Source organism: Calonectris borealis, chromosome 2 (genome assembly GCF_964195595.1).
Source record: "Calonectris borealis chromosome 2, bCalBor7.hap1.2, whole genome shotgun sequence".
Lineage (NCBI taxonomy): Eukaryota > Metazoa > Chordata > Aves > Procellariiformes > Procellariidae > Calonectris > Calonectris borealis.
The window spans coordinates 102,852,553-102,877,528 of NC_134313.1; positions in this window are offsets into that span (position 1 = coordinate 102,852,553).

Genomic DNA, 24,976 nt, shown 5'->3' on the forward strand with positions numbered 1-24,976 from the left:
CCAATTACAGTATTTTGCTCACTTTTCTCTTTTTCTTTTTTTTTTTTTTTTTTAATCTTATGTTTCCCCTCAGTTCTTGGCAGATTAAGCATTTTCATTTCAAAATACAATAGCTGCAGCTCAAATGGTCCTCTTTTACAAAAACAAATTTTGAGTCACAGTAGTTTCTATAGGCTGAAGCTCATTTCCCAGAAACCAGAATCAATGTGGCAGCCTCAGGGAGTGGCTACAGTGGCCCAAACAGATTTAAACTAAGGCTGCTGCCTTTCTGTCCTACCTCCTTCTATCAACAGCTCTTGCTTGCACCATCAGTAATGCTGTGAGACTGCCTCAGGAGTTCAGGTAGCTCATCTAACTGAAACAGTTTTTTGACGGGGTTCATTTTGAGCTGGCTCATGTTGCTGAACTGGCTCGCCCTGCTGTTGCATGAGCATCGTTGCAACAAGGAAAGGGCTGATTTACGTTGGCGTGAGCTGCCAGAGAGCCACACTTTGGGCCAAAGACAAGGATTGCGTGAGTCTTTCAGGCTGAACTGCTTCTTGCTGGTACAGCTTTGGAAAGGTCCTTATTCTACCACTTTATTTCAATTATAGAGTTGCAGTAGCATGCTGTGGCCACACAAATATGTGACTGAAAACAGAGTACTGTTGTGCAAGCACTGTAGAGCAAAGCCATAAGGTTGTTGTCTGAAGACCTCAACACAGCTTCAGAGGTAAGGTATGCTCAGGAACTGCAGAGCTCAGATCACGGCCCACCGGGCAGGCAGGGTGTTGCTGAACTATAGGGTTTCACAGTACTTGAGTGATCTGTTCTGATCAGCTCAGGATTAGTAGATCATAAAGGCCATACAAAGTTACTGTCAACCTGTCCTTTCCCTTAGGCTAGTAACTCTCCTTTTGATCTCTAGAGGTACATACGTAATACGACTTTTCTTTCCTTTCCTTTTTTTTTTTTTTTTTAATGGCAGCACAACGTGCTGGTTGCCTCCCAGGAAGTGCAGTTTATGTGGGTAGAACAGACTTCATGTTTCAGGACTCCCAATCTGTCCCTTTTGTTAGCTGTAGAAATCACTTTAGAAACCAACTGGCATGTGAGTGGGTGGTTTTGGTTGGTTGTGTTTTTGGTTGTCTTTTGTTGCATTACTTTCCTTATGCACATGCTGCTAAATTTCTATTTGTTAAGGAAGTATAAAGGAGGAAAAAGTAAAAGTTCTGCGTCATTTCAGTTTGCCTTTGTGCTTAGATCTGGTCAGAGCCAGCCAAATTCTGGCAACAATGTCAGCAAACATAAAGCAGATATCTAGAAAAGGACTTGGAGCTTTAAAGTCACATTAAGACTTTGTTATAAACTTCTGCTTTGAAGACTTGCAGTATGACACATGCAAAAAATGTTAACTTCCATTAAAGGCTCTCATGAGATTTGTTACCAAATGTTAGCAAAAACTCAGCAGGACATTTCAAGGGGTACGTTCCAAAAGTTTCTATCATGCATTTGATGAAAGCATGTTTAAAAAACTAATTAGTGTACAGGAGGAAATGCTGTACTTGCACCAGATTGATATTAAATGCAAATTTGGTTTCTGGGAGCAATTTAGGAAAACAATGACATTTAGTGAGAGCTTAATAGATGTGTGTGAGAATAGAAATGGTCTTTGCTTGGCCTTCTGTCCACTGCTCGCAAAGTATGTAGAAAGCAAGTGACTAGACATTTAAATTGTGAAACACCAGGAAAAAATGGAGTTTATCGTTGGTATCCTTAATGGAGTATTATGGGCATCCTGCTATTTCTAACACTACATTTTTTGTAAGTCTTTCTCATGTATTAGCTTGCAGTCATTTAAGAGTATATACACTGTTTGTGTGTGTATTCTGGTATATTTTTGTCTTCCTCCTGTTTACTCTGTAGTCAGTGGCTTGAGAAGGCTTGCGTGAGTTTAGGAAGAGGAAAATAAGGTTAAAGAAGGGTTATTGTGTCTTGTTCTAAGGCTCTGAAACTCAGTGGTTTTGATTTCTGGAAACAAATGCCCCAGTTGGGGCCAGCGAGGGAGAGAGCTGTCTCCCCTGCCCAGGCCTGCTTGCAAGACAAGTAGACAAATGGCTCCATTGTTTCTGTGGTGTGCAAATATCACCCGTCCTGGGAGGTCAGGATTACAGCCACTGAGTGGGTGCTTAAAGAACTTGGATCAAATACACGTAGAAGATTTTGAAGATAAGGAGTCAGTAATGATAAGACTTGTGTACTCTCTGACCATGTTTTGGTGGTACAGTAAAAACACAAAGCACTGAGCTTGTGTAAACCTACTCACTCTGCTAGTTCAAAATACGTTGAGGAGTTAACTTCCTACCAGCAGGCTTTATGCCAGATAAGGTATCATTTTTCCCTCCACAGCCAGCCTAAAAACTTAATGCTGCCATAAGCTTTCTGTCGTTTACTTGAGCAAATTCTACAGAAACACGGTTATGTTCCTATGCCTGACACGATGCACGTGTGCTGTAGGTGACCTGGTATCGCGTGGGCGTGGAAGCAGCGAGGTGGGAGACTGCAGACGTCTGAGGCGGGGCTGGGACTGGGTGAAGCTGGGCTGTGAAGGCCTTCCAGGCAACTTCACAACTCTTCAGGGGCTTGGCCTAGGGCGGGGCTGAAGATAAGCTGTAGAATGGCATGTAAATTTTTAATTTTTAGTGCTATGAAGTTGACGATTTTAAGAAGTTGCCTCAGATATAAGGGCTAATATAGTACTCAGCAGGCTGATATCAGGTGATTCAGAAGAGCACAGCAGTGCCGGTGAGCTGGTGATCTTTGCTTTGGCCGTCATTGGCATTGTTAATGCATTAGGCTGCAACAGTTCTTCACAGAAGTTCAGTGATCATGGAGTTTTGGCAAAGTCCTAAGTTGCTCATGTTCCTAATAAAAAAGAAAAATAAAAATTCTTCCTGATGTATGTTATACCATGCCTGTTGCTCTGACCACATACAGGAAATAGAAAGCCTTGTGCTGTTCTTGAATTGCACAGACAGCTTCCACTGCGTAGCGTCCTTCATAAATAGCTGTCGTAGAATTGGCGCAGAACCATGCTTATAAAAAGTTTGGCATCTTAAGATGCTGTCTAATCTCATAAGGTTTTGGAAGCACAATTCCCCCTGCTTAGACTTAGGAGGAGGAACACTTCTCTTTGTTGTCCTGCATCTTGTGTAGTGAGAATTCCCCCTTCAGTTGTGTCTATTAGAAATGACGCTTTACCAATATCTGGGACCATTATTGACTTTTATATTGCAGACAATGAAAAATCATGACGAACAGTCTTCATTGTTGTGGTGGTTGTTTGGCGTCTACTTAAAATACAGTTGGATGAGTTTTAGTGACTTGTCAATGTCTGCACTTAGCGTGAGACTTATAGACAGCAGTTGCTGCTGGAGATCGTTGTTAGAATGAGACGATCTTGAAGGCAGGACTGAGTGGGCTCATTTAACTCCAATGTAGCAAAGTGATTTACGTGCCTGCTTGCCTCTTATTTTGAAGTTGGATTTATCTGACTCAAGGATTCCTACACCGACTACATTCCTGGAGTACGGAGGCAGCACCAGATCTGCGTGCAAAGTTAGTTTTTTGGAAATATTAATTTATCCATATTTTTTGATACATCTGCTGATTTCATATTTCTTTTGCCCACCAGACAGAGCATGTTTTCATAATTTTTCTTTGCAAATATCCATTGGAGTATAGGATTCTTTCTAAGGCATGTTCAAAACCTTGTACATACTTTTTTTTAAATGAAAGATTAAATCCTTCTCTCCCTATTATTTTATCACTCCTTTTGTTTTAATTTACAAGGTCACTGCAGCCAGATTTTTTTCTAAGGTGGGTTTTCTGGCCTTTGTTTAAGGGCTTGGAGGTAGGGGAAAAACAATTATGTAAGAGAATGATTTTCATTCCACTAATGTTGATTCACTTGGCTCATAAGAAGAGCTTATTGCTTTGTTTACTTGGAAAGAATGAATATCAACACACAAATAATCAGCTGAGAACTAGATTTCCAGAAGGAAGAATTTTCCTACTCACTTTTGTGTTAATTCAAAGCAATATCTTTTAAAATTGATGTAACTCACAGCCTTATGATGGTCACATTACTTTCCCTTAGGAGTAAACACAGACAAAAGTGTCTGCTTAGTTTCCAAACGAGAGAGCAGTTGTTGCCTCAGGTACTCAAATTCCTATAGAAAAAAGCCTTCCATAGCTCCTGTAGCTGTACATACTGAATGTATCAATGTACCTGGGGACTTCCATGCCAGCTTTTAAGAAGTACTAGGAACTCTTCTTCAGAAAGACATGGAAAAACAATTTACTGAACAAGCCTCCCAAAAGTGCTTTTTCAGACAGTCTTTCACCTAGCTGAAGTACTCAGACCTGACGTGCTATAGCTGGAAGAAAGTAACCATATCATATAATTTCTGAACTCATTTTTCCCTTCCTTTCACTCTTGGAAAGATATGTAACCTAACAGGACAACAGGATCGACCCTTTCTTCAGACCCCGTTGCAGTGCAACACTCAAACCTCATTCTGGAAAATCCTCTTGGGCTAATACATTGCAATCCCACTTTTCAGAGTTTGCAAAACCTAATGTATTTAGCTTGTTAACAGCTTCCCATGGAATCTCAGGTCCCAGGGACAATTCACGTCCTTCACAGCTCATGGGATTTTGTAATACTCAACAGCAGTAAGAGATTTGTCCGAGAGGAAGGCCTGGGCTGCTGGTCGTGTACATCATCTACACCATTATCTGTTTCAGCAATATGGCTTGATTTTTAAAGCTTATAATGGAAAGTGTATTACTTACATTACGCGTAAGTCATCAGATGCTTTTATCAAGTACTTCAGCTGTTCCAGATTACAAGCACGTTTGTGGGCTACGTACATTTATTGGCTTATTTCTATATGATGGTTTCATAACGCTTAAAATAGATAATGAGGCAGATTCATTTTCCTCAAACTGCTTGATGTGAGAAAATTATGCTTATAGTTCATGCTGTTACAGAAGGTTGCTGTGACCTGGAGATGTACCACTTAGCTTATCAGTTTCCAAGTGTAAAAGAATTAGCTGTCAGCAACAGAAACTTTCTTTCTGCTTGCTTTTACAGCATTTTGCAGAATGGGATGCTGATCCATGTCAACAGACTTCGGATGCTACATAGTAACACTTTTAAGTAAATACAAGTAACCAGTCATCACACTGGCTTCCGGGTATTTACAGTAGTGGTGCCTAAATCCCTCCTGCAGCCATTGGACTTCTATACCTAATGAGGCAGGAGGTGCCAAGAATTAGGTAACTTAAAGGATAAGAAGTTGGAGGCAGCACTGCACGGGAGACGAGCTTTAAAAGCATACCCTGAATGCACTTAGGGCGTTGGGGGTGAGGCGGAATTGTCGGCTGTGGAGAATACCTGAACGGAATTGCTAGTTTTTGAGTCAGCAGAGCATTACCAACTTCACAGCTGAGGACTCGATTTTCTACCCAGACTGAGTCAAATGCGAAACCAACTTTAGTTTTGTAGTAAGAATTGCATGTGATTATTAAAAAATAGAGATCCTCTTGCGTTGTATTTTCATAATGGGAAAATATTGGTCCTTTCTGGTGGTACTTGTTACTGGGCAGAATCTCTCTTTCTGTTTTTTGGACGTAGTTGAGGACAGACATCCTTGCAGATGATTCAGCTGAAACGGGTGTTTATAGGTGGACAGTTGTCTGAGTTACCATAAACCTACTGTTTAATGCTAAAATGAAATTACACTGCCAGCCAGCACTGTGCTGGAACTCTCCATTTTTAATTACTATTCAATTACAATTTAAAAAAAAATCTGACCTTAGACTTCAGCTTTCTCAGTGTGACAGCAAAGGTTGAGGTATGTGCAGGGACAATCGGTATGATACTTTTTTCCCCAGTGTTTTGAATTTTGTGTTCATTTGCATCTGACATATTACAAAGCATGAATGTAAAATATTGCCAAGTCATGGGTGTAACAAATCTGCACCTACTTGCACGTAAGGTGGTCAGAAATCAGGCCCGGGAATATTTACTCCCTGCAGAGTGTCAGTAGTCTGGCAAAATGTGAGTGCACGCCCTTATCCAGAATAATTGTAGGGCCTCATTCACGTTTAGCTTAATCTACTTTGGAAAAGGAAATACCTTGTGACATTCTTCAGTGGCCTCTATGGACAAATAAATAAAAGGTTTAACAGAACCTTCACAGTAGGACGTTGGCAACCGAGGAGGACCCTGAGGACTGGATTGTATAAATTAGGCAGAACTTGGGATATTTTCAGAGCTCCGTAAGGAATGAGGAAGAGGTCTTTCATCCACCCAAGTTCCTGGGGCTCTGGGGAAAAAAAACTGCACCATGTTTAGCACAGGGAACAACTGTTTCTCATGAGTGTTTTGAGGCTGTATGCGTGCATCATATAGCCTGGCCTCATTCCATCAAATGCATTCCTCTGAATTGGACACTAGATGGTAACGGCTTTTAGTATGTCAGCAGGTAATTAATTATGATAAAAGTGCAAATTGTGTATTGTCTCAATAGGCTGTGCAGAGCCAACAGGGTGCACGTGACTAAAAATATACTGATTAGAGGTCTGCAGTAGTAATGAGCACTGCGGCAGTATACCACACTGAGTCATTGAGAGCTGTGCTGTCAATTACCTGTGGATTAAGGACCGATGCGTTTTTAACCAGATCCCTTATGACCTGAATGGAAAGCCCCAAAGGGTTTTGTGGCACTGCCTCTTACAAATGCTCCATGAGAGATCTGTTTTCAATTCTTACTCTTTCTCTCTTTTTTCTTTTTTTCTTTTTAATTTTTTTAAAGAAAATCAAACTTCAAAGCAACAGCCTAACTTATGATTAATATACCTTACAGTATATATCCTATGACTTTTTTTTTCTTGTCCCATCTATTAGCCTTCACGGTAACTTCTGCACCTGGTTGCTAAAGGGAAGGAGAGGGCTGGAGGGAACCGATGATGCATGCCAAAAGAAAAAGTAATTGTGGTGATAAGGAGTTTTAGCAACTTGGAGAAAGAATCCTTTCCCTCGCAATTTTCCAACCTCTTTTGGCTTTCGTGTTAGCCTCTCATTGTTATTTGTGTGTGCATACGTACATATGTGTGTGTGCGCATATTAAGCACATTGTTATATGTAAAGAGGATGGTTCTTCATGTCAACGCATCAAGAAGAACTCAGAACCACTTTGTCAACATACATAAACTATTAGACTATCCACAACTGATGTCTTTGAGGTCATCTTCTGTAGCCAGAATAAATTTCTCTTTAGCAGTACAGATGGATACTAGGAAAGCCAGCAGATGCATTGTAGCTAATCAGAAAGAGGCTCAGCAGGGTAACTAAAATCTCTGCTAGAATTCATATCCCTTCACAGAGTTTAATTAAAGAGCTTTGTGTGCATCCTTTAGTTTTATCTGTTGCCAGTGTTTTGCCTCCTATTGTGGCAGTTCCTTCAAATAACCGTCAATTTGCTGTGATAATCTAATGAGGAGAACGAGCAGCACTGTTTAATTATATAAAAATGATAATGAGCTTTGGCTGCCAAAGAGTTAAGGAGCTGCTGGTGGCCACTGGAATACAAAAGAGCTGGTGCCAAAGGGGCCCCTGGAAGTCTCTGGCACTTCAGACTTCATTGCTGAGCAGCAGTAACTGGCGTGAGTGAGCAGCAGGCCAGTGGAGCTTCCTCTGGGGAGAGAGAACTGAATTATTGAGCAGCCTCCTAACAGCAAGAAGCAGAACAGGCATGGGCAGATTTCTGTTTCACACCCCAGCAAAAATACAAGGCAATCAAAAGAAAGATCTCTTGTCCTACATGGGCACAATGCCTTTGGCACTGTACTCCATTCCTCATCCTCACGGCAGAAGTTGGAGTTTGGGCATAACCAGGTGTCATCCAGTGCCATTTTGCTGCAGGAGGTAGCAGGAGAACCTGAGGGAAAGGGGTTCTGGCTGCTGGGGAAACATGAGCCAAGGTGCAGATAACTCAGGTATGCCTCTGCTCTATCCAAGAGTAGTGAGGATTCAGGTTTATCAAGAGATAACTCTTCTAGGAGGTAAAAACTTTCCATTTTCAGACCTTTTTTTTTTTCCCGGTCCTTTTTTTTTTTTTAACTAAGAGGTAAGTAGAATCTTATGCAACCTCTTTATTTTGCATCCAAACTATTTAGTCATTGAAGTTGCTGTTTTCCTTTTTCTGTTTTCTCTAGCTGGGATCATGCTGAAGTAAGCATGGGGCGGGGAGCTTTGGAAAACAGGAACAGCAGTGGAGCAAAGGAGGAGAAATTGCTGGAAGCCCTGTTTCTTAAAGCAGAGAACCAATTCCGTAGAATTCAGCTTAATATTGATGTGACTGACTACCATGTGCATAATGTCCTGATTAATCACGGCACTAATGAACTCCTGAGGTATACAGTGCCCACAGGGGCCTACAAGCCAGGTCTCCAGGCATAGAGCCACTTGGCTGGAACATGTACGATGGAGCTGGCGATAACACATCCAGAACCACCGATGTCTGTGAAGGCAACGAGATGTGGCAGGGCCTGGGTTTCCCCTCTCAGTGCATAGCCTGGCCACACCGCTGTGGGAGAGGAGGTGTGGGATGGGAAGGCAAGGGCATCAGCGCAACTGTAAGCCGGGGCGAAGCCTGTGACAGAGCCATCTTGTTAGAAGTCTGGCGCGAACAGGGCTGTGACGCTACCGCTTCTGACTGACACTGCTGTACCACTGATACCCAGAAAATGGAAAAAACTTGGAGGAGCACTCTGTTTTTACCAGGGCGTGTGTTGGTTTTATGTAAGGAAGACTGGCATGGGAAGGGGCAGTACTGAGTTGATAAGAGATGCAGCTTTGCCTTTATTGCAGCATTCATCCTACAGTACACTGTGCTGTGTATTGGTATTTCTGTATCAGGAAAGGTGTGCTGGGGTAGATATAGTCTTAAACAGAGAGGTTAAGGTAAGCTTACATTAGGAGCACTTTACAGGTGCAGGACTACAATCACATTATACAGGCAAAGCATTTTCATTGTTAGTGACAGTCTTTTAGACCCTGGCCCCTTTGACCAGGTCCTTTGTTTGCATGTGATTCTGCAAATTTCTCATATGGGCAATTGGGCAGATGTGCCATCTTCCTCCCTTCCTTTGCTTATCTTCCGCACCTCTCCTCTACAACTCTGTACTCACACTGTCCATAACAGGGTTATTGACCTGCTTTCCTTCATGGTCCCTCCAGGTACCGCTGTCTCTACTCTTGTATTTCATGATACTCCCTGCCCTTATCCTTCTTTCATCCCTGTGGGCACTGAAGCCAGACAATGCTGTTCAGCCCGAGAGCCGCAGAACTCCTCTGGCACTGGCTTTTTTGTGTTCCGGTGGTCAGCCACAGCAACTCCTGCATGACCAAGGCACATTATCATTTTTACCTGAAGAGTCCCATGCACCTTCCTCATTAGGAAAGATGTGAATCTGAATTACCTCCTCTTCTTTTAGCCTCACTTTTTTTGACATCCCCTTTCATTTATAACCCAGTGTCATAAGTTCATTCTGCATGCCATCTATGTAATACATCCTTTCTCTCTACCCAGACAACTATGACTTTGCTGTTACAACTTCAGCTCTTGTTATCTTATGGATCAATCACTGTATTCATCCTGTCATAAATCTGACAGATGTACCCTACCCATCCCCAGTGCTCCTGCAAAGATAACTTTCCTAACGCTTAAGTTTAACCGTGTTGTCTGTTCTCTGTGCTTTCTCATTGCCTTGCTCTAGAAACTTCAGCTACTTGTTTTTACTTCAAGGCTTATCATGGCCTGTCTTCTCCCTACCTATCATTGCCTCCTCAGTATGGAAGAGTTAGCTTCCACTTCTAATAACACACAGTCCTGGCCTCCTCTGAGCACTCATTCCATTTTTAAACGTTCTTCATTCTTGGAAGGAGCATCCTGTGAAGCTCTGCAAAGCAGCTTCTTTTGGCTCTTAGCATCCAGTTCCTTTCCACATTGCCTCTTAAAAGACTTTGTGTATGGCTAATGTGCTGGCTGACATTGTCTTGTCCCTTCCTTGGCCATACTGCCCCAACATTTTACGCACAGGTCATGAATGCTTTGGGATTGGGACTGTCACACTGTTCTGCCCAGGTACAGCACATAGCACGAGGGGAATGTGGTCTGTGAAAAGGGCTCCTACACCCTTCAGTAATAAATACTTATGCAGCAGGAGTGCACCTGTAAAAGCAAAGAGTTACATGGTAATAACATAGTAAAATTGTCACCCTCCCCCTGGTGAAACAAGCAATCCAGAAGAAAAGCAGAGTGGCTGGTACCTTTACACCCACACTCAGCTCAACCACTCTCAAAAGAGATCACGTCTCTTTCTGCTCCTACCTGACATAGCTTATGCCAAAACCTGAGGATGCAAGTTTTAGTAGCGTCACCTGAAGGACACTCTAGCTAGGCTGCGTATTGGGAGAGAGGTCTGTGAGCACACAGCACTTCCAAATGTAACTGGTGCAGTTAAGGACTCAGCAGCTGGCCCCACCGCTATGCTGATGGAAAGGATGGTGTGAGCACTCCTTCATCTATTTCAGCTCAGATTCATCAGATGATCTCAAACTACTGTACTGGTGGCTTAAACTGGCTGTGCACTGTTGCAGACTGGGGGGCACGCGTGGACCCGCTGGGGAGCCTTTGGGGCAGTAAATCCTGGCAGTGGGTTGGTGGCAAACAGCCGTGGGGTGGGAGCGGAGGAGCGGCTGTAATGTCTTCAGCCCTCGCAGCTGTGTGCAGTGTAAGCGTGTGTCTACAGCACCACTGTACTCGCTAGCGCTTCAGAAAAAGTAGTCCTTTCCTTTTGCAGAGACTCAGGAAAATATTGCCTTCTTTCTGTATGAACTAAAATCCTTCGTTATCCATGGAGTTTGACTAGTGTCGCATTGAAACGAACTTCAAAGCAAATTCACATCGAAACTGCTAGAGACTTAATTTTTGCTTGGTTTTGATACAAAACATGAAAATCACCTCAGGCTAGCTGGCAATGCTTGTGACGAGCAAATCTTTTGGTGAAACAAGAGAGAGCTTCCAGTTTCTAATGAAATCCTGCCCCCCCCCCCAATCCAGTGGGCATTTACGTGGTTTTCTTGTGAACATTTCATGCAACTTTGAAAATCAAATGCTTCCTTACAGGAAATGTTTTTTCTCTGTTGTGCATCTTTTGTGGCTGGCTGCCAGGAGATCCTGATCCGACACCCAGCTGTGCTTCTATGACCAGCTTTTGTGACCATGGAAAATCATTTTTTTTACTTCTGCCTCCTCTGTTTTCCCCTCTGTTAAATACGTATAAACAAGTTAGAAATCAGAGTCTGTATGTTCTTTGCAGCCATACTGGGCAGAAGTGTGATAGAAAAAGGTTAGACTTAGTATCTTAAAAAGCCCCTGAGAAATAAAACAGATAAACATAAACTTTTTTTTTAATCTGACAAAAATTATTTTTTATTCTCAAGGTGAGAGCCATGCAATATTTCAATGATGTAAGTTAAATCAGTAGTTGACAAAATGCTTACCCTATATTAAGTTTTGCTAAATGAGGGAGGAGATGAAGCTCTTGCAAGGAATATGCAAGGAAAACAGTTTCCTTTTCTGGAAAACACGTTTTACTGGTATGCATCCTTTTATACTGTCTTAAGGCATTCTGAAGTAACAAGGTTGCAAAAGCAATCTCTGTTAGCTGCATTTTGACTTAAACAATGAGGTAATTACTAATGTGGTAATTTCATGTGGGCAGATGCGTGAAAACCCAGAAAGACACTCTGCTTTACACTTATGCAACTGTAAATGAGTGTTGCAGTTATAAATATCAAATAACGGGGGGAAGGGGGCGTGAGGAACAGGAGCAGGCCTGGCAAAAAAGCTGGGCTTTATACAGCCAAAGCCCTTCATTTCAAAGCCCTTTCAGCCTCTGAAAGCAAGGCCAAATCAACTTAACAAATAGAAGAACATTAAGTAATCATGTCTAACAGAAACACTTCAGGGACTCCCATGTTAAAGTGACTGTAGAGCCTGTCCCTGGGAAGCGACATGTACACGTGGTGCTCATGCGTGGGGCATTGCTGCACTGGGGACACGAGGATTCAGCAGTGGAGGCTTTGGGGCGGTGTTCAGGTAGATGCCAGCAGGAATCCATTTGGCCCTCATCGAGGTTTCTTTCGCACTTTACAAATCAGGGATTCAGCTAGTGTGGAGACCAAATGCCCATTTTGATCTGGGAAACAAAGCTAAATTTTTCTTTTTATTCTATCTTTTCAACTACTGAAACTTGGTTAAAATAAATAGAAGTAGAAAAAAATGGGTATTTCAGTAAGGGCTCTTTAGAAAATTCAGTAAGTCTTTTTAAAAAAATTAAAAAATAAAAAAAGGAGATGCTCTCTGTGCAGTGGTGTGCTGCACTTTCCATTTGGGAAGGCTGCTATGGCATCCTCAATAAGCACTTTAGAGGTGTTGTTGATGAGCCTGGTGCTTGTGGTCATTTTTAATGTACTGTATTGTCCTGACCTTCGGCCATCGGGGCCCATCAGCTGCAAGACTGACAGGCTCTTTACTTGCTCTGTTCAGTCTACGTGGCTGTTTTAGCATACCTGCGTTTGTAACTCCCATCATTTTGTTCAATAAAAAGGTTGTAGTACTTCATGGTGGTGGGGGAAGCTTGGGCTGGTGTGGCCACTGCAGTTCTGTTGGGTTTAGGTTTTGGGCACTTGTGGTTTTATCCCTAATTCCCAGAAATTTTTACAAAATTTGTTTTAAAAAGGTGAGTGAGCTGTCTGAACCGCAAATCAGGGACACCTCCATTTGCTTGAATCTCAGCACTGTGGGTGTTTGTATGGGGACAGAAGTGCCATAACCTGTGGGATGAGTTTGGGGGTTTGCTTAGCCAGGATAAGAGAAGAAGAAATGGCATTTTTTGCTAGACGAGGGGTGTTAGAGGAGGTGAGTTTTGTAGTTATTCCCTTCTGTAACTGCATCATATTTCCTTGCAAGCTTGGATGACTTCTGAATCTTTTTCACCAAGTCCCAGTACCTATCACCTAAATGTATGAGGATCTTAGCTTGCATTTTCTTGAAGCACATTTCTTTGCCTTGTGGTTGCCAAGAAATACTTGGAAACACTGCCGAAGTGTCTACATAAGAGTTCTTTGCTTTCTTTTAAAGTGAATTAACAAAAAAAATACAAAACCACAACGTAATTACCTTTTACATTTAATAAAATCTTATGATTTTAGAGAGTCTGACTCATGATATTTGAATGCCAGGAGTTGGCAATACTGCTAGATGAAGTGTTAAATCACTTCAAGATCTGCCCTGACCATCAGCTTTATTTTACAAAGAGCAGTGAGGAGACAATATACATATAACCGAAAAGTAAAGCTCATACAAAGGTGTCATTGTTAGATGCTCAAAGCGGTGTATCCTCTCCCTGAAAGAATTTTGACCTGAGAGTGAATATGTTAATAGCCACTCATATGTTACCTTCCCAGATCCAGGCAAAAAATATGTTTGAGCATCTCTTTCAAGATGATACTATACTACTGGAATGTCTTCCATTACCTTGTGCTGCAACATATTACTTGAAAGAGTGATAGCATTTAAATAGTGTTGCTCAAATAACACAGCCCATGCACACCTGCTTTGGATATTGTTTCCCACTTCTAAACATCCAAAGGAAAGGCAGAAATGTTTTCAACTAAATATTGGCCCCTGTGCAGGTCTTATCACTTCCACTTCTCCCCTTTTCCCCCAAGCACAAAAATCTTTTATATTTGTGGTTTATATATGGTCTCGTGGTATTTTCTCTTGCTATTTGACTAGTTCTACCTTTATGTGGTATGCTCATGCCTCTGGGGCAGAGCGCAGTGGAGGAGGATGTTTAAAATTAGGTGCAAAATTATAAATCTTTGATAAAATGCTGATAAATCTTTATGTAATGTGTATTTAAAATCACTCAAAATCAAGAAATCATGTTGCCAAATCACAAGCCAGCAGTGCTGTTTCATGCCACTAGAGCCCTGTTGGAAGAAAATACGCTGGATTTGGATTTCCTATCAGAACCTTCCTTGTTTCTAGATCCCACAGCCCTGTGAACAGAACATAAAATAAGTATTTTAATTACAAGGTAAAATAAATATCATTGGATGCTATTGGGACATTTTCAGCCGAGCCTGTTTTGCCGACACGGGATGTGTATTGTGAGACACAGAGGAGTCGGGATGTGTAGGACATTCCTGCTGTGGAAGCTGTATTGTGCCTTGGAGGCATGTACAGTGCCCTCAGCTCATAAACTGAAGGATACTTCTTCTAAATAAGCTCTAGTTAGCATAAATGGGTGAAAAGGGTGTAAATCACAAATATATTTCAATTTACATTAATAAAAAATTAAACGGTTTAGAAGCTGGGTCACTGGTTAATCAGAAATGCCATGGAAACAGTATGAGCTTTAGTAGCAACGATGAGATCATAGACAAGGGCTTTAAAAACAACACTGAATGATTCTGTGATTCTTTTGCCTGCTGTGCTTAATATTTTTAATCAGAAATTACTAATAAAAATATCTGTTGCCCTGGCAGATTTCAGGCACAGGTTCCCAACACAAGGGATAAAGCAAATGTCCTGCTATCTGCTGCAAAGGCAAAGCTGTGCCATATTTTTTCATAGGTATTTAAGGCCAAGAGGGACCATTACAGCCATGTAGTTTGACCTTCTACATAACACAGACCAGAGAATTTAACTCAGTGATTGCTGCCCTTGGGCTAGATTTCAAAAGTGGAGAGAGATTTATTCCTTTCTTTTTTTCTTTCCATCCCTCGGTGTGTTCAACTGCCTGAATCTGGCTCTTTGTAAAAATGAAGAGACTGTAGGTTTAATTTATGTTTTGTTTTCAGAATATGCATATATATATTAAAATATATAGGTGTGTGTGCAGACACACATTTAAAATGGTTTGCTTTTGTAATAATAGTTGGCACCACCATAGAGATGACCTCAGATTTAAAAGGGTACGTAGACTCATAGGAAAATAGGGAGAGGGAAAGGATGGCAGAAGGTAGCATGACCTTCACATGCAACTCATCATGGGCCTCTCTGGTGAAGTGTTTATACTTCATATTAAGTCAGCACAGGGAGGGATTAGAGGCCTGCAGAGAGAAACAACTTGCCTCACCCTGAAGAAATTGCCAAAAATGTAATGTAGGACAGAGACTTCTCAGTTAGGGCTCATTTTAAAAAGGCAGTCACAGGCCAGGCGCTCAGCCCTTTGCAGGGAAGTTGAAAACTCCTTCCCTGTGCCTACTGTGGGAAAAGGCTGGCTAGAAACACGCATGCTGAGGAGCAAGTGTGGAGCCTGCTTTGTGCTGGATTGAAGCTGCGAGGTTTTTATCTTTCGCTTCAAGAAGTTTTTAGTGAAAGCTCCATTGAGATTATTTTACTACCTCACGTGGGCTAAAAATAATTTTTAAAAAAGCCTGTCATCACTGTACTTACTCTAAGGAGTATAAACATGATAGGATACTGTGCAGACCTTCAACCGTTTTGTGTTTACTGCCAGTGAAGACCACTGGCCACTCCCAGAGAAACCGTTTCTGTTAAGTGGTCCATTAAGTGCTCTAGTCTGATTAATGAAGCAGACTTATTTATTGTCACTGGAAGTTGACCTGGAAGCTTATTTTAAAGGAAAACTGCAATGAAAAGTTGTCACACTTTGGATAGGTAAATACTTAAGAAGTAAGACTATGTACAAATGGATTTTTGTTAGGATAGCTAGCCTCTCTTTGACATTTCCCATAATAACCATGACCAGTCTGAATCACCTCCCAGTGGGCCTTTTTATTGATACTTCCCAGCAGGACTTTCAGTCTGGTAAGTAGGTCAGGATTCGGTTAGTCTGATTCCCATTTGAATGCACGACAAAACAGGAGGATTTCAGCTTTGCTGTGAAAAAGGTTCTTCTCTTTCATGTTCAGGTTATCTAATATCTAGAGGACAGGTGCAGGGGTAAAAAAAAATCACAGTGGGGAGAAGAATAGTAAGGAAAAGAAAGTATTAAAATCTAATCCTCTGAGTGATAGCGTGACTAATGACCCCATAATCTCTACTCTGCCACTTCCCATCTACAACAGAGTTGTCCTGCTGCGGATAGTACTTAATGTCCCAAAATATTTTGTAGCCACCTTTAATTTATGAAGTGATCTCCCACTTATCATCATAGCGCTATCTTTTTGGACTGGAAGAGAGGGTGTGTTGATACGTTCTGCCCTCCTCCACAAAAATGCAGAAGGTTCAGGGGGCAAAACTGAACTTGCTCTGACAATTCCTGCTTCTCCTTTTTCTCCACGTGCTGTGTCCTGGGAAGGGAGTTCATGCAAATTTCCCAGTGCCCCTCTGGCACTGGGAAAGGAAATTTAATCTAATTTACTAATTCACCCATAGGCTTATGATGAATAGAAAATGAAGAGGTGTGTCATCTTGTCCGGTGAAGTTGGGGGTGATGAGCTGAAACCAACAAATATATTACAAAAAGATGGCAGGCTAGACTAAAACCAAGTTCTCATTGGTTAATTATTAGTCCACTGTTTATTATGATGTCTAGTTTCAATCCTAATGAGGTGGAACTTTATGAGATAATTACTTTGAACTATAGGATTCTGTTTGCCCACAACAAAAGCTTATAGTGTGGTATCATCTCATCAAGCCCTTCCCTTTTTCTCAAAAGTTATTAGTTTTCTTTTAAATGGGATGTTTGTCTTTTCTCATTTAATGAAAACGGCACAGTGACTGGAGATATCTGGTACCTATCAGGATTTATCTGAAGATAACCACCATCTGCAGATCGTTCCTTCTCAGTCTGGTAGAGAAGAATCTCAGAAAAGAAATATCAAGGGGATATTTTACTGGCAAATCTGGTACAAAGTTGGTGCCATGTGTACTGTCTGGTACAAAAAGTTAATTAATGTTATTGGCACTTTTTTGTATCACAAGTTTTGCAGGACATGGAGCTGAATGATATGATTTCCAAAAGATGGATTACAGTGTATGGAAGTTGCAGGTTCAGCTAACTGTGGCTCACAACATCATTGGTGTGTAGTAACGACACCTCAGGTCTCTCTTGCATCCCATCTTTGCTGACCATTTGTTTCAGCCTAGAATATAGGAGCATTTGTGAGTATATGAATGAAAGAGTTCCTGCATTTTATTGCTTTGACCCATGGTGTTAGGGTATGTATAATGTTTCACCAAGCAGTTACTCAAAATTGCAGGGTTTTTTAAATCATTTTTCCAAAAAAGGATGTGGTGTGTTGGTTGAGCCTCTTCACTTTGTTCAGGAACCTATAATGGCTGGATTTACCATCATTCAGTAAGGAAAGGGGATGAAGAAAATAACAGAAGGACTTCAGACTAAAAATAACAGAAGGATTTTTCTGTGGGTTCCAGTTTGAAGGATGCAGCAATATGCTATAGATAGAGCATAGGACAAGCAGTTTAAGGCCTGCTTTTCTTTTCCTCCACAAATATCACAGACTTTGGATGAGGCACTTATTTCTCTGATTAAAACTTCTTAGTTATAAAATCAGATTGATGATACAATACAAATCTCATGCAGATGTCAAAGGGCCCAATATATTCCTATTTTGATCTGAGGAGAATCTAGGATTGAAGGAGCTCTGGAAGGGCTGTGTTGATCACAAGCAAGAGAGATTCATTGAGGGAATGGGAGGGTGTGTTGCAATGTTGTAGAACTAAGGAAAAATAAGGAGAAGAGGCAAAATAGATTAGTAGTTAGGACGAAAACAAAATTTGGCAAATCAGGAAAGGAATTATGAAAAGATAAAATACAATCTTACACACTTTTAAATGTGGGGGAAAAAAGGAAGGCACGTATTTCTTCCACTCATTCATATCTCACACTGGTGATGATGTTAGTATAGAACGGTGGCTTGTTTGTGTTGTGAAGTCCTTGCTTTTCTCCAGAGAGACACAGACAGGGCATGGAATAGCACCGTAATGAGATCGTAGGAACTGCCATGCTGGCTTACACTAACTTGCGGTCTTGTCTCCACATCCCTTCTCAGTCTTTTAGCTAAGTAGTAGCTTAGTGGTATCCATTCTTGTCAATTCTATGCCACACGTATCTTCAATATGAGGACATGATGTTAAATGAGTGTGGGAAGTGGGAGGTGGACTTGGAGCTTGCTCTGTGCCTCGACCTGGCCATTTAGCCCCCCAGGGAATAGGACTGGGTGACCAGAGGGGTGGGCACTAGTGAGTGCGGAGAGAAAAGTGTATAAGCAAGGCACATATGCAGCAATATTTCACAACAATATTTTCCCAGCCTACAGTGACTTGTGGTTCAAGGACTTTCTGAGCCAAAGCGGGTCTTTGTGTAAATTCTTTTCCATTAATTTTCCTGATTTTTCTGAGCCAGGCAAATTTTAACATTCTGCAACAAGGAGGGTGAAGCAACCATCTCGACACAGTGTGTGAAGAAGAATCCCCTTCTCTTGGCTTTGAAACTTTGATCTGCCTTTTCCATTGATGCTCCCCTAGTTCTTTTTTTGAAAGACATAGAATAACCCTTCTTTCATTCACCTTCTTTGTGGGCCACTATGATTTTAAAGATCTGTGTCATGTCTCCTTAAAAAGTTGTAAATTATGATTGCAATATGAATACAGTTAATTTAGTTTAATGGCAGGCTGTGTAAGAAAAAAGCTAGCAGGAAGTTAAAACAATGATACATCCTTCAACAGACATCTCAGTGTGATTAAGAGACAATACAGGAGCTATTAACTGTCAGGCTGCAATGAAGTTAAACAGCTTGTTTTGTTTTTACTGGAAAGCAGAAGGACTATAAAGAATTTAAAATGTCTTTCAGATCAGGGCAAAGGAGTTGCTAAGAAGCTATTTCCTCATGTAAAAACCTTACTGAAAGGTCTGAGGAGCCTGAACCTCCTAAACTCTTTTCATAGGGAATAGGTAGAAGAGTTGTGTAGAGAGACCATTTATAGCTCTCAAACTCTTTTTCTTTGAAGTTTTGTCCTGTTCTTACAATTCAGACAGACAATACTGTGGTACTTGCTCTTTGTTAGAAGAACAGAGGGAAGAAACAGAAGTACTGAACCCTGTCAGACCCACACGAGTAAACCCTGTTGACATCCAGGGCGTTGTAACCCATGCCAGAGCCTAAGCAGAGAACCTGGAAGTTCCCAGGAGAACTGGTGAAGATTCAGGTTTTGTCAGTTGAGGAGATGCAATGAGGACACTATGGAGGGCATGGGTGTTTGGGAAGCCCTCCAGGCATTGTTTTCGTTTTCATATATTTTTAATGGTTTCAGGTTTTTGCCTCCAGGATAGATATGGTTTAGGGAACTCGTAGAAGCATGCAGCATCTTTCAGAAACTCCAGCCTACATTTTTTTAGAGTTTAATACCTTTGTTGGCATTGATATTTTTTATTAAATGATATGTTGGGGTTTTTACTTGTCTGCATGCTCTGGCACTGCTTGAGCTGAAGAAACTTCCGTTTCTGTAATCCTGACTTTTTGTGTATAAATGCTGTTTTCTGTTTTAGCCAGAGGTGTTAAAGTAAGATGTGGCTGACTAGCTGCAGGTACTTTTCAACACTAGTGTCTCCTACCTAATCTTCAGACTGGTCAGTATCGAATTAGCAGATATTTAACCATGGGTCCCAAAGGTTGTGTTCCTGGCTGTAGAAATGTCCTGTACCTATTAGAGCACAGGACTGTGAGCAGAAAATTCAAGCTCCACTTCTAGGGCGTCTCACTGACTTGCCTAGTGTTCTTTTGCTGAGGATATGAGGTGTTTTTAGCCTCCATGAAACAAGTACATTGGCTTCTTACAACAGCGTGGCCCAGTGTGGTATTTGGAAACTCAGTAAGCTTCATCAATGAAAGAAATTTCTGAATGACACCTTCAGTAGTAAAGTTGGTGCTTAAAAATTTCTCAGTAGAGTGACTATAGCAGATGTCGTTATAGTTGTCATTTTATCTAGATTGTCCCCCAACCAAAGGAACTCAGCTATATCCATGAACCATTTCTTCACATGCAGCAAAATATTACTGCTGTGGAGAAGTCATCATCACCTGTGGAGGAGGTGATGCCCAGCTTTTGCTGTGCTCTGAAGTGCTGTACCAGTGCTTTTTGTTCCCCCTCCTCCTGCCTCTGCTTTGAGCCCTGTGAAGAAATTGTTGAAACATCTGCCTTTGTAAATTCAAGCCTGGAGTCCTCAATCTTAATTTCTTCAATTACTGCAACAAGCAGTGGCCAAATGTACCCATAGCATCCATAGATTGTAACAGCCACAGATACCACATGACTGGCCCAGGGACTCCTGCCTTTATTGCATGTTCATGAGGAGGTGTCCCTCACCCTCTTCTGTCACATAACCTCACCCCCCTCAAAATTGGTCCCAGCCAGTGTATTTGCCCCCCATGAATAAGGGAACCTTAACCTCATACGCCCATCTACCTCTCCCATCCCTGCAAACTGTCACAGTCACATCCCTTCACTAACATTTTTTGTACGAAAACACAGATTAAGCCTATGTTCACTTTGTGTCAAAATATACTTGCAGATGCTTGGCAAAAGTTTGTAGCCGTGATACTATTCTCTCTGTATTGCAACTATTTACGGGTAAAATGCCTGTGTGTGAGTATTGCAAAACATTTGATTTAGAGATGATGGGCATCATTAGCCACCGCTTCCGGCAGTAATTGAGGAAGGCAGGCTCGGGAGCCTTGGCTGAGCACTTGTCACTGAACTGCACTTCCTTCCTCACCCAGCTTCCCACTCAGCTCCCGAGAACGTTTCTGATCTGGGCAATGATTGAGTTAGTGAACCAGTTATTGACTCAAATGTCTGCCTTTTAGTCGTGGTTGAAACTCCAAGTGTTTCCAAGCTGTGGTATGCTGGCTGGTCGTGGCACCCAAGTGTGTTCAAAACGGTACCTGGCTGGGGAAGAGATCGATGCTCCCTTCCCAGTGGTGGTCCCTGCTGCTGCAGGAAACTGTCACAGGGAAAAAATGTGCAGGTCTGTGGCTTTTAGTATCCTATGGGCACAGCCGTCTCTTGTAAAGCCTTGCTTTGGCCATTTTCCAACGGAGAGAGGGTAGAAAACAGTCTGGCAGCAGCTTCCAGGAGTCTTTCATGTCCAACAGACTGGGCCAGGTGGACCGTTTCACTCAGGAGTTCACGAGTTTTGCCAGCCAACTTCTTTTCTATGCTTAATGACTTCTGCAGCATATTCTGGGCAGCTCCAGTTAATCTCATCCTTTCATCCTCCTGTGATCTCACTGCGTTTCCTGGAGAATGAAGTGTGAAGGTGCAGTTGGCCTCTTCTGTGCTCCAAACCCTCAGGCTGCCAGTGCTGGAAAGAGGAGCACATGGTAGCACTACATCTTACGCCTAATTCTTGAGTGGCTCCGTGACTGGAGAAGTACCTCTCCTTGGAGACATCAGTCCTCCATTGGAGAAATCGTGATAGCATTGATATTTCAATGCAAATTTTAAATCATAAATTCTGGCCTGTATATACTAAAACACTAATCCGGTTACATGCTGAATTTATGCAGGATTTTTTTAGAAAAGAATGTGCAAAACCATGCAAATATTCCTAGAGAATGAATGGGCAATTACTATATTTCTTATGTAAATAGGATATAGAATATACAGATGGCTGGTTTAGTGTCTACCGCTGTATTGGCGTATGCAGATAGCTGCTTCATGTACATATGTGTAACTAACTGAATATTAAGATTGAACAGTCATGTAGCACTCTGTATGTTTTCCCTCATTTTAAAAAATCTGGTCTGCTTTATTTAGGCAATGTATTACTATTCTTTTTGGAACGTCTGTACAATATTTACTGAATTCATAAGTCAAAATATGAATTCAGTTTTCACAAATTGAAGCACACTTACCATTTCTGTGGTCTCATTTTGTTTGCATTTAATAGAAAACTCACGAGTTGAATAATAAATTTTGAGAGAGAAAAGCACTTAGCAAAAGAAGTTCATAAAGATGTCTAACACAGAGAGGATACATCAGACGGAAAAGTCCTCAATATGCTGGAATAATTACAAACTCCTTTTAATAAAATTTATTAATGGGATTTTTCAGATGTGGCTTAGGATACTCACATGGAGCATTTAATAAGCTAAAGTCTATAAACAGTCCATCTAGGGACTAGAATCATTATTTGGACCATCTTTAAAAGTTCTGCCATTTATTCAATACTCTATAATGGGCTTTATGAGCTGTAGGAGTTCATTATGCAAATACCTATTTAACATTTGTATGGAACACAATTAAAAACATAGCTAGAGAAAATGTGTTGGTTTTTACATGCCCGGTAGGCAATCTCCGAAGTGAAGTATCTCCACTGCTTTAAATTATTTTAGTACCAAACTAACTTAAGAAAATTACATTTTCACTATGAATACCTGTGTTGCCTTACTTTCCCTCTCTTACTTTATTTCCAAGCCTAACAGTTAAGGTCTGCCATTGAATCAGGGCAGAGAATGAGACATGCTTTCGCTATTGCATGTCATTTTTAGGGCGTGTTCTTCTGAGACCTTTTTTCGCCAGCATCTTCAATAGGGTTTTATCTTCACATGTACCTATGTGTATAAACTTAAAACAGACAAATTTCATGAGAGATTTTAAAAAGAGTAACTTGTCAAGCCTGGGGTGTCAGTAAATTATCTCCTTCTTGAAACCTTAGGAAACTGAACTTGTGGCAAGGGTTAACTCTGCAGATGCCAGCAAAGATGTTAACAAATACTTGCCTTATTCTTCTTTTTGCCCACAATTGCGGCATTTCATTTGCCTGGAGTATGATTAGATCAAAAGAGGAGTACAAAGGAGCGCTGTCCCCTTCCACTGTTTTTTATGGACGATGTGTGTACTGAGTCTCCTCTGACATCGACCATGAAAGTCTTTCCCTGCCTTGCTTTTGCCGTCAGTGGGGGAAGCATTTTCTGTCACATGTGAGGTGCAAATAAAGGCTGTAAGAGTCGCTTCAGGACACTAATATATAAAATCTTCACCCCACAGAGTTATCATTCTAGTGTTAAGTTGCAAATGAAGTGGAAAATCTTCTGTGATAACAAGACATAATAGTGAAGCAATTGGATTGGGGCTTTGTGCCCTATTTTTTGTGTCTTATGAGAAATCATTACCTGTATGAAATGGAGAATATTTTCTTCTCTTTCATGGGAGTGGTATGAATTTTATTTTATAGAGATTATGGTTATTGCATTAAGCTTGTTCATGTTCTTACCTAAAAACATTAGCAGTAACATTACAGGTGATGTGTTGTTTTCTACTGTTTATCTGTAGATCCCACAACAATATAAGATGAAATTACCCTTGTGCTGGAAACTAATAGCATATTTTGTATCTCCTCCCCTAATGTTGCCAGATTGTATTAATCATAAATGTCAATGAAGTCTCCAGATGACTTCCTGACTTTTGACAACAGGCTTTCATCTCAGCCTCTTGAATTCCAAGGTCAAGGGGAATGTAACATTCAGAATAATTATTAGCGTTATTCTACCTTGACATTTCAGCCCCACTTTCAGGTTAGCATTCCAACCAGGCAGTGAAGACGAATGTCATCTTTCGATTCACTAGAGGGAATTGCCCCAATTAAACCTGACTTTAAAGATATCTAAAGCCCTGTATTAATGTGCTGTCCTGTTTTTTAGCAAGAAATACTTCATGAAGGAGAGAAACTTTCATTAAAAGCATTCAAGATTTACTGTGACAAGAACAAGCAATTTCTGAATTGCAGTTTTCCCCCTAGGCTGGGATAATAATCAGTGCTTCTCATTTTCAGAGGAGTCAGTGGTTGCACTGCTCTAAAGATTCTTTTGCCTTTTGTTTCAGCTAAAAGGTCAGAGTTATAATTTTGTCTCATCATGAACTATTAGTGGTACCTTGTCAAAACCTTATTACGTGTCCAGGATCTTGCACCCGTTCTTTGTACATACCTGTATTTACTTAATTTTTTTGACATCATATCAGGTAATAGGGATAGAATACGTTGTTTGTGGTTTTTTTTCCCAGCAAAGAAAAACGTTTTCACCAAAGCACAGGTGAAAAGAAGACACAACCACCACGCCACACACAACCCCACAGCTATTTGACCTTGACGGGGTGGAGAGCTGGCAGTCTGGTTCAGTCAAGCAATTTTACTTACTCACTTCCTGCAAACTTTTGATGACCCTTGAGATTCTGGAATTTGATATCTGTTTTGATAATGAGGTATAAACTGTATAAATGTCATTCACTGTAGATTGGTCAGAAAGCAGGTGCATACAGATGAATGACAGACACCAGTTAGTCTTCAGACAGTGGGCTTTTTTGATACAGTATGGAGAATAAATCAAGTTCCTGTGATGGGCACCATTTATTTCAATAGTGTTCTTCCCTTTCTATCTGTAGGAAAGCTTTGCTGTAGAGAAAAAGAATGGAGCCACACTGCAAAAGGATATGCAAGACCACATAACTTTACCTCCCTGTTCTTATTAGTTGCTTTTCCTGCTACACTATGCCTTTCTGTGAAACCTTGAAGATAAAATTGTTGTGCATGTTTTGGGCTGTAAGTCATGGCTACTCTCCAGCTGATAGCAAATTGCTATTTGCATCTGTTATGGTTGTGTGCCCAGTGTGTGATTTTACACAACTGCTGTGGCCCGTACTGTTTCGATGGAAGTGAAATTTATTGACTTCTAGTTAAATTTGACTTTGGGACTTCACCTAACTGGAAAGTAAATTGATTGATGCTGACACTCCTTTTCTTCTAACCTCTAGCTCCATGCAGATTCATACTTGAAATGCTTTTGTCTCCAGCACGAACA